At 40.4% G+C, this 9,329-nt stretch overlaps 1 pseudogene; it reads left to right on the forward strand.

Moving 5' to 3' along the window:
• The first annotated feature begins 6,963 nt into the window (after positions 1–6,963).
• Positions 6,964–7,876, forward strand: LOC132654133 (vomeronasal type-1 receptor 94-like; annotated as a pseudogene).
• Positions 7,877–9,329: the final 1,453 nt, after the last annotated feature.

A 9,329-nucleotide genomic window follows, 5' to 3' on the forward strand; every position in this document is an offset into this window, starting at 1 on the left:
ATTTAGGAATTTGAGGCATGGTTTCTCTGTGTGGCCCTGGCTCTTCTGGGCTTGCTTTGTAGATCAGGCTGACCTCAAACTCACAGAGATCCACCTGCCTCTGCCTTCCTGAGTGCTGGGAACAAAGGTGTTTGTCACCATGCATAGTTTGTTTTTAATTTTTTGAACAATGATTTAAGTTTTAACTGTGTGTGTGTGCGTGTGTGTGTGTGTGTATGTGTGTGTGTGTACTTGAGCACAGATGCTCTTGGAGCCCAGATGTGTCAATTACTGTTAGAGCTAGACTTATAGGCAGTTGTGGGCCAGCCAAGTGTGAGTGTTGGTAATTGAACTTGAGTCTTCTAGAAAACAGTTTACTTATGTGCTGAGCCAACTCTCTGGCACAACCATTACTTTAAATATGTGGCAACTATGACATTTTCAATAAATGAATGCCTCAATTGTTTATATTTGAAAAAATACACAAGGAAACATTGTTTTGAGAATAAATTATCACAGGATGCAGAACACACACACAAATACACAGAGCTAAAATGATATGCAGAGAACCATAATGTCATTTGCATAATGGTGCTCCTATGGCCAAATTTAAAATAGTCAAAGGTAGGAGCAGCCACTGTCTAGTCTAGAGGTATCAGGATGTGGGATCAGGTCATGGCGTCCCTGTGCCAAGGAGTGCTAGTCAGAACATGAAGAACACCTCGAATGTCTGCCATGCCAGTCAGACACACTGCACAAACTTGATGAGTTACTTATGAAAGATGAAGCTTAGGGGTGTGAAAGGAATAGAGACCATAAACAAAGTGCTTTATCTGTGCTCAAACTATCATAGCCAAATGCAAATAGTAAACTAGTCACAGATAGTTACTCAGCTGTGCTATTGATCTACTCCAGGGAACTGAGGGCTTGCAGCATGCCTGCTTATTGGAACTAACCAGATACCTCCTCAGAGCACCCTTCATGTGAGGGAACACAGATTCAGTCACACAAGTCACACAGCTGAGCAGACTCACAAGAAGACTTCACACAACCAAACACAATCAGTGGCATAATTCACACTGCTGAACACTCTCAGAGGCACAATGCACACTGCTGAACACAATCAGAGGCAAAATGCACACTGCTGAACACTCTCAGAAAGAAACGATTCCCACAACGGAACATATAGTGAAAAATTTACACAGCTGAACACACCCAGAGGCATACATTACAGAGCAGAACACACACTTAGAGGCGTACTTCACACAGGAAAACTGTTATCTGTCACTCAAAGCAAGGGAATATCACAAACATGAACCCCACCCACACCTGGAATACAGTAATTTCAGTGTTGACACTTATATAAAATCTAAAAAAAAAAAAAAAAAAAAAAAAAAAAAAAAAAAAATAAATAACTGGAACCTGGTTGTTGGAAAGAGAAATATCAAAGAAGATCTATTCCATGTTCTGTCTACACTTTGAGTAAGGCCTAGAACCTCAAACAGGCTGTAGTGTAATGCAAGGATCACGGGATCCTCAGAGACCTCCAGGAGACAACTTGATGCAAGAGCATGAGAGCTTCATGACGAGAGCAATCCAACTCAGAACCCAAGTCTCATTGACACAGCAGTAGAGAAATGGGACCCTGAGCCCTGAGTGAGCAGGGTTTTTAAAGGAAAAGACTGAAAGAAGGGGGTTTCCATGACAGCAAGCAGGGGGTTCATGTTTCCATGATAGAAAGCAGGAGGATTCATGCCTTGACTTTACAGAATTTGGTAAAAGCCACAGAGGAGAGGTGACTGTTTACATAATCACAAATGCCAGGAAATTTGTCTTTATTTTTTACTAACCATTTATTCTGTGATATTTCCTGGTTGCCATTGCTTAGAGAGATAACCTTGTTTCTGCCAGGTGCATATTCTGTGATATTTCTTGGTACGTGAGATCAGGTCCCAGTCAAGATGGATCCTTATTTCAAAATGGAGTCACCCAGGCTAACTTAAACTCTTCAGTATGTTAACAAAAAGGAAGGGCATTTAACAAGTGAAATGAGAGAACATTTCACACATCAATGACTTGGAGGAGGAGAAATAAAACACACAACTGTAAGTTGTATAAACCCACGAGCAGAGGTTTGCCTGGTGGCTCAAGTCTGTAACCCTGAAGTCGAAACAGGATAGTGAGTTCAAGGTCCACCTGAGCTACAGGAGTGAGTCCAGACTAGCACACAACAGTCACAAAGCAAAAAATAAGTATAAGAATAAAATATTATTTTAAAATCCAACGTAAGATGGGTGCTGGAGGCACATGCATTTAATCCTAGCACTCAGATGGCAGAGGCAGGGGAATCTCTGAGTTCAAGGCCAGCCTAGTCTACAGATCAGGTTCCAGGCCAGCCAGTGCTATGCAGAGAAACCCTGACTCAGAAAAAAAATCCCAAAATAAACAGAAGGAAAATATACACAGGAAAGGATTAATCTTACTTCTTGATTCTGGGTTAAGAGCATAAATGTTCCAATGAAATGTGTAACTGCTCATCAGAACAGCACCCTCACTGACTGTCTGAGGGAGTGGCAAACACTTTGAGCTTGGGGGAAAGATATGGACATTTCTCACCCACAGCACTGGACAGAGTACCCTCAGCCACAGGCACCTTGTGGGACCACACCCACAGCCCCTCATGTTCATGCCGAGAGATTTGAAAAAGGATGAAACAGGTAGAGACCAATTAAAGCTGACATTAAGAATAAGCAAAGATGGGTTGCTTCTGTGATGTGACCCTTTCATTCTTCTGGCAGATGAGCCAATTAAACAAAAACTGCAGCTATTACAATGTATCATGTAAAAAAAACCTATAAAATATGTTGTTCTTCATTTAAAAAGGTTTTTTTTCTTTTGGAGATTCTTCAATACAAAATGTTTGCTTATGCTCTTTTACAGGACAAAAAGGACTACAGTTCCATGTTAGCCCAGGGTTATATTCAGATCATTGTTAACCATTATATAAAACATATGCCTGGCTGCTAATACTTAAATAAAGTATTTAATGCTGTTACTTTCTGGCCTATAGATTTGGTATGGCCAGAATAGTCCATTTTTGCTGAGGGCTACAGGCTAAGTTTAGTTCTCTGTTTAGTGCTAAATAAAACTTTTGTCCTTTAATATTATATTGTTAAGCTTTTTTTTGTGTATTTAATTAAGTTTTTATTTTTTTTTGTTTTTTTAACATATAAAACATTATTTTTTTTACAATTTGCCACTTTTATTAAAACAAAAACAAAAAAACAAATAAAAATAACAACTACAACAAAACAATCAGATGTGAGAATGCTCCTCTTGTATCTTTTTTTTTAAGCAACTGTTCCAGCATTCTTGGTTCAAAACTATATTTGTAGATAATGGCATGTTCTATTATAATACATTTTATGATCATTTAGCAGCTAACCATTATTAAAATGCAAACACATATTGTCCCCTGTAACCAAAGCATAATACAATGTCTAAGAAATGCTCTAACCAGGTATAAATCTGTTTTTAGCTCCCAAATCACATCTCTATATCCATAATCTATGGATTAAATAAAATTTCACCATAACTCACCATACATGAAATAGAACATGGAAAAACAAAATCATAAAATATAAAAAGACAAACTCTCTTGTATCAATAGAACAGCCAAAATGGTTTTTTGGAATACAGGCTAATTTCCATTTATATAACTGAACGTGGGGCCATACGTAGGTTATGTATCTTCACTAACCATTCATTGTTCCTTCTGCCCATACTCTTTTTTTTTTTTTTTTCAATGCAGTTTATTCAGGAACCTTGAACAATCCTCGGACCCTGGGGAAAGCCAGCCCACAGCTTAAATAGCCTCTGGGTAGCCAACCCAGGCATGCCATGTGGGCAATGCAGATAGGTCCACATACATGGAAGCAAGCCAGATCCTCAGCCTTAGCCAAATGTGGAATTGTTCGTGACAGAGAGCACTCACCATCGGAAAGGTGGAAGGCGGAGACCAGCTCCATCTTTAAGGCATAGCATTCCGCAGCTCTCTACAGTTCCCCCTTTTTGTTTTAGACGCATCAGGCAAGAGTAGAGGTCTGATCTCTAATATTAGAAATAAATTGGGACTTTGTACCGATGTTCATTTAGGTGTCATCCACCCAAAGAGCATCAGACTCGTCCGATAACTTTTTCTCAGGCCATAGTAGAGGACAATGCAGCTACATTTGATGTGAACTGACAGACTAAAAATAAAAATTTAATTAAAAAATAACCACTAAAATGAAACCTTTGCCTTGCAGGAACAATTAAAATCCTCTGAAGTATTTTCTCAGCTTCAGCACACTGACACTGTGGTCTAAATACTGTTGCGGCTGCATCTCATGCTGGTAGCCAAACTTGATAGCTCAGGAGTCTCTCAGGTGTTGAAGACCAGCCTGGTCTATAGAGGGAGTTCAGGACAGCCAAGGCTACATAGACAAAACCTTGTCTCAAAAAACAAACAAACAAATAAACAAAGGGTTTTTCAGGTGGTACTGGTTCTGAAACATGGAGGGATCATGGAGTGAAGCTGTGACTTGGCACCATACGACTGTATAGAGTCCCTGAAGAGAGCCAAGAGGCCACGTTGCAGTGCAGATCCAGCCATTTGGAGATGTCAGTATCACATGCCAGCAGCAGCTGCTGTGGGCGAGGCCAGTTTGAACCTAGGAGACAGCTGTGTGGAAGGCTTTGCCAGCACTGTGGAGGAGCCCAGAAGATCACTGGTGAGTCCCAGAAGCCTGGCACTGAGAGTTATGCTGTTGGACTTTGTTGAACTTGATTGTGACTGTGCCCTGGTTCTTACCTTTCACATAAGAAAATATTTATTTTTATTTTACAGGAGCCCACAAAGTCTCTTGACTCTGAACACTTAAAGGGATTTTGGAGATTTATCTTGAGTTTGGAGTTCTAGAGAGACTGGGTATTTTAGAGAGACTTTGAAAATGTTAGAGAAACTAGATGTTTTAGAGAGTTGAATATTTTGTAGAGGTTTTGAATGTGGAAAGAGACTTGAGAGATTGAACTTTTAAAAAATGGAACTTTTCTATTGCAATGTTGACATTAGTTTAATATCTTGGGAACAACAAAATTGAGAGACAAAGTTATAGTGTAACAGAGATGTGTTTAGTGTCAGGTAGACAGGGGGTCAGCTGTGGCAGCTGTTTTTGTCTCTTGTTTGTTAAATCAACCACTAGACTCAATTGGAAAGGGAACCTCAGCTGAGAAAATGCCCCACTAGGTTGGCCTATGGGCAAGTGTGTGATGAATTTTCTTGATTGGTGATCTATGTGAGAGGGCCCACATCACTGTGGGTGCAGGCTCTGGGCTCAGGGTTCTGGATACTAAAGAACACAGACTGAGAAATCCATGAGACCCAAGCTAGTAAGCAGTGTCCTTCAGTGACAGGTGCCTTAGTTCTTGCCCCAGGTTCCTGCCTCAAGTCCTTACCCTGCTTCCCTGCACAATGGATTATAAGCTGTAAAATGAAATGAAGGCTTCCCAACCCAATTTGGTTTTGGTCATGGTGGTTTATTTAGTCTGTGTCTAAATCAAAGAAACTACAATAATTCAACAGCATGTACACCACATTTATTAATATAAACCTGGAGCCAGCATATCAGGTACCTGGTAAGTATAAACTGTAATAATTCAACAGCATCTACACCACACTTACTAATATAAACTTGGACGAGCATATCAGGTATGTGGAGAAGTATCGCAGCTCCATTATGGAGAGAGGGAATGTTGACTCCTATGGAGTCTGCCTTTCAAGACTGAGTTGGACCATTTTTCTTTAATTAATTCTGTAATATGGGACAGCTCCAAGTCTGTTATAACTGTAGTTCTATTTACTCCCTGACTTCACACGCTGAAGGAGAAAGACACGGTATATGCTCCTGCTGACATTTGCCCACCTTGCCCTTCTCTTGTAGCAGCTCTGGACTGAGATCAGAACCAAGCAAGATGAAGATACAGAGCAATGATCAAAGACTGAATCGTCCACCAGAGTTCTCTGAAAGGACTCCGTGCCAATGTGCTACTGTTTTCTGATTTGTCTTTTATATTTTGTTTCAGTCAGTGACAGAGCTGAACAGTCTTTATGAGCTGCCTGAGCTCTCCCAGAGCACAAACATAAGCCGCCAACACATCCACAGAGACCATCATGTGCTGGAATTCTCCCATGTTTGGTGTGTAAACAGTGTGTTCTTGCTCACCCAGTGTCTCTCTGACACAAGCACTCTGTTCTTCACATGTTCAAGAGGAGGTGGCTGGGACCCGGCCTCAGAGTATTCAAGGACATACTTGGAGGAAACAGCAGATCATGAATAAAATCAGAAACATCTGGATTCATAGATTACAACCCCCAACATTTGCTACAGAAATTTTCTAAGAAATTAGGATTTTCAATAGAGTACAGATAGCCCTGAATAGAACAAGTGCATACCCAATCCATGGGACCGTTTTTATTGGCAAGTTCTGCTTCTTCTTTTTTTTTTTTTTTTTTTTTTCTTTTACACAATCCTTCTCATTCAGACTCTACCCAAAATAGTAAAACTGTCTATAATGTGCCTGGCCATCAAGATGTTGTGGGTAAAAACCAAGTAAGATGCTGCTCCTGCTTTAGGAAAACCCAAACCTACAAAACATGAAAGCACATAATTGCTGCAGCTCTTAATGTTGAGGGAGATCAGCCACCATGGGACACAGGGTCCAGCCATGGCTCAGCTTAGGACAAGTGAGAGCAGGAGGATGGTCTGTGGGGTGTGAGGTAGAATGGAGGTCTTCAGTGGAATAAGCATTCAGGAGCATCTGCATGTTTTCCTGAGGCCAGAAGACTGGTCTGGAGTGGTGTGTGAGGTCTTGCTCATGATGAGTCATTGTTTTACTTTTCTCCTCATCCACTCTTTGTTTCCACACAAGATGACTTCACACTCTTCTGACATAAGGAACACCTTCTTCTCTGAAATTGGCATTGGGATCTCAGCCAACAGCTTCCTTCTTCTCTTCTACATCTTCAAGTTCATTCGTGGGCACAGGCCCAGGCCCACTGAGGTGCACATTGTTCTGCTGTCCCTAATCCACCTACTGATGCTAATGTTCATAGCATTCATAGCCATGGACATTTTTATTTCTTTGAGGGGATGGGATGACACCATATGTAAACTCATTGTCTACTTGTACAGAATTTTTAGGGGCCTCTCCCTTTGTACCACCAGCCTGCTGAGTGTCCTCCAGGCCATCATCCTCAGTCCCAGAAGCTCCTGTCTAGCCAAGTTCAAGCACAAATCTGCCCATTACATCTCATGTGCCCTTCTTTTTCTGAGTGTCCTCTATATGCTCATTAGCAGTTATCTCTTAGTATCAATTTTTGCCACTCCCAATTTGACTTCAAATAACTTCATGTATGTTACTAGGTCCTGTTCTGTCCTACCCATGAGTTACCTCATGAAAAGCACATTTTGTACACTGATGGCCATCAGGGAAGCCTTTCTTATTAGTGTTATGGTCATCTCGACTTGGTACATGGTGGCTCTCTTGTGCAGGCACAGGAAGCAGGCCCAGCATCTTCACAGCACCAGGCTTTCTCCAAAAGCATGCCCAGAGCAAAGAGCTAACAGGGCCTTCCTTCTGCTCATGAGCTTCTTCGTGTTGATGTCCATCTTGGATGGCTTTATCTCCTGCTCAAGAACTATGTTCCTGAATGATCCAACATCTTACTATATCCGACTCTTTGTGGTCCACAGCTATGCCACAGTCAGCCCTTTTGTGTTTATGAGAACTGAAAAACATGTCGTTAACTTTTTCAGGTCTATGTGTGGGAGAACATAAATGTTTGAATATTCATTGATCATTGATGGGCACATTTCTTTATAAGAGGACCCAATACACTGGCATCAGAACTGTCAGTCATGGCATGGTGTTCACGTGCTTTGGCGTACATGAAAATCTGAAGCAGTGTTTTTGTTTTTGTTTTTGTTTTTCTGTTAAAATTATTTACTTTAACCTGTGTGGTAACAAACATGTAGCAGAAAATTAAACCTCATCCCTTTTGTGATATGACCAGGGCATTTTTGTTTCATTTTATTTTATTTTATTTTATTTTATTTTATTTTATTTTATCTTTTTCCTCAATGCATCATTATGGGAATCCTATGAGGTGGCTCTCATGCATCATGGCCGTGGACAGCTCACACTGTTTTGAAGGATGTAACCATGTCTAACACATTTCAATATTTTAATTTCCTGTGGTATAGCTATTTTGACAAATTAAATGAGGAGGCATTTCTTGCCATAAATAGTTCTATACTCCAGAAAGAAAGGAATTGTACACAGAACTTTCAGAACAGAATTCTGTGCAAGAAGCACATGTGATGTATACAGCAATGCGAACAACAACTGGATTTAAAATTCTCAGAGTTATCAGAACTTTTGACCCAAACACAGCCTCTGTACAGCACAGGACCTCGTTCAGTCTTACGGTGCAAGGCAGTTAATTCCAGCACTGGTCACTGAGGTATGGTGCCCTGGAAAACAGGAAAGACCAGCACCACTGGCCAGCTCCCTGAAGGTTCAACACTCTACACTACATTTCTTCTAAAACCAAATTTTTCCTCCTTTCACCTCTGCTATAAATAGATTGGGATAAAGTCTGTTGCTTGGGGAAACATTTATACTCATTATACTCATTACTTATACTTATTACAATCAGTTTATCAGACTGTAATAAGGAAGTTTAATAAGCCAATCAAACATATGTCATCTAGATTACTATGCAAGGGGACATGGCAACACAGGGGGGCATGAAAAGCCTTGTTTAAGTTAATTTGGGATTCAACTTTTGGACTGATGTTCCCTGGGCCTATAATTCCCATACAATGAACTGCTTCTTGGCTTCAGCCTGGTTGTCCCATCTCTGGTTGTTTTCTGTGTCAGTTGAGCATAGACAAACCACCCATTGTTACCCATTGTTAAAGGGTAGGAAAACTTTTTTTTCAAGCAAATGGACCCAAGAAGCACTCTGAGGTTGCCATTCTAATATCTTAAAAACAAAAAGACTTCTAATTAAAATTAATCAAAAGAGATGGGAAAGGACTGTTCATATTCATCAAAAGGAAAATCCAAACCCCAAAAATGTTAATTCTGAACATCTATGCCTCAAAATGAAGGGCACCCCCATTTGTAAAAGGAACATTACTAAAGTTTTAACCACACATTGAACCTCATACAGTAAAAGCAGGGGACTTCAATACACTACTCTCATCAATAGACAGGTCATCCGGACAAAAACTAAGCAGAGAAAT

Source organism: Meriones unguiculatus, chromosome 5, assembly GCF_030254825.1.
Source record: "Meriones unguiculatus strain TT.TT164.6M chromosome 5, Bangor_MerUng_6.1, whole genome shotgun sequence".
Taxonomy (NCBI): Eukaryota; Metazoa; Chordata; class Mammalia; order Rodentia; family Muridae; genus Meriones; species Meriones unguiculatus.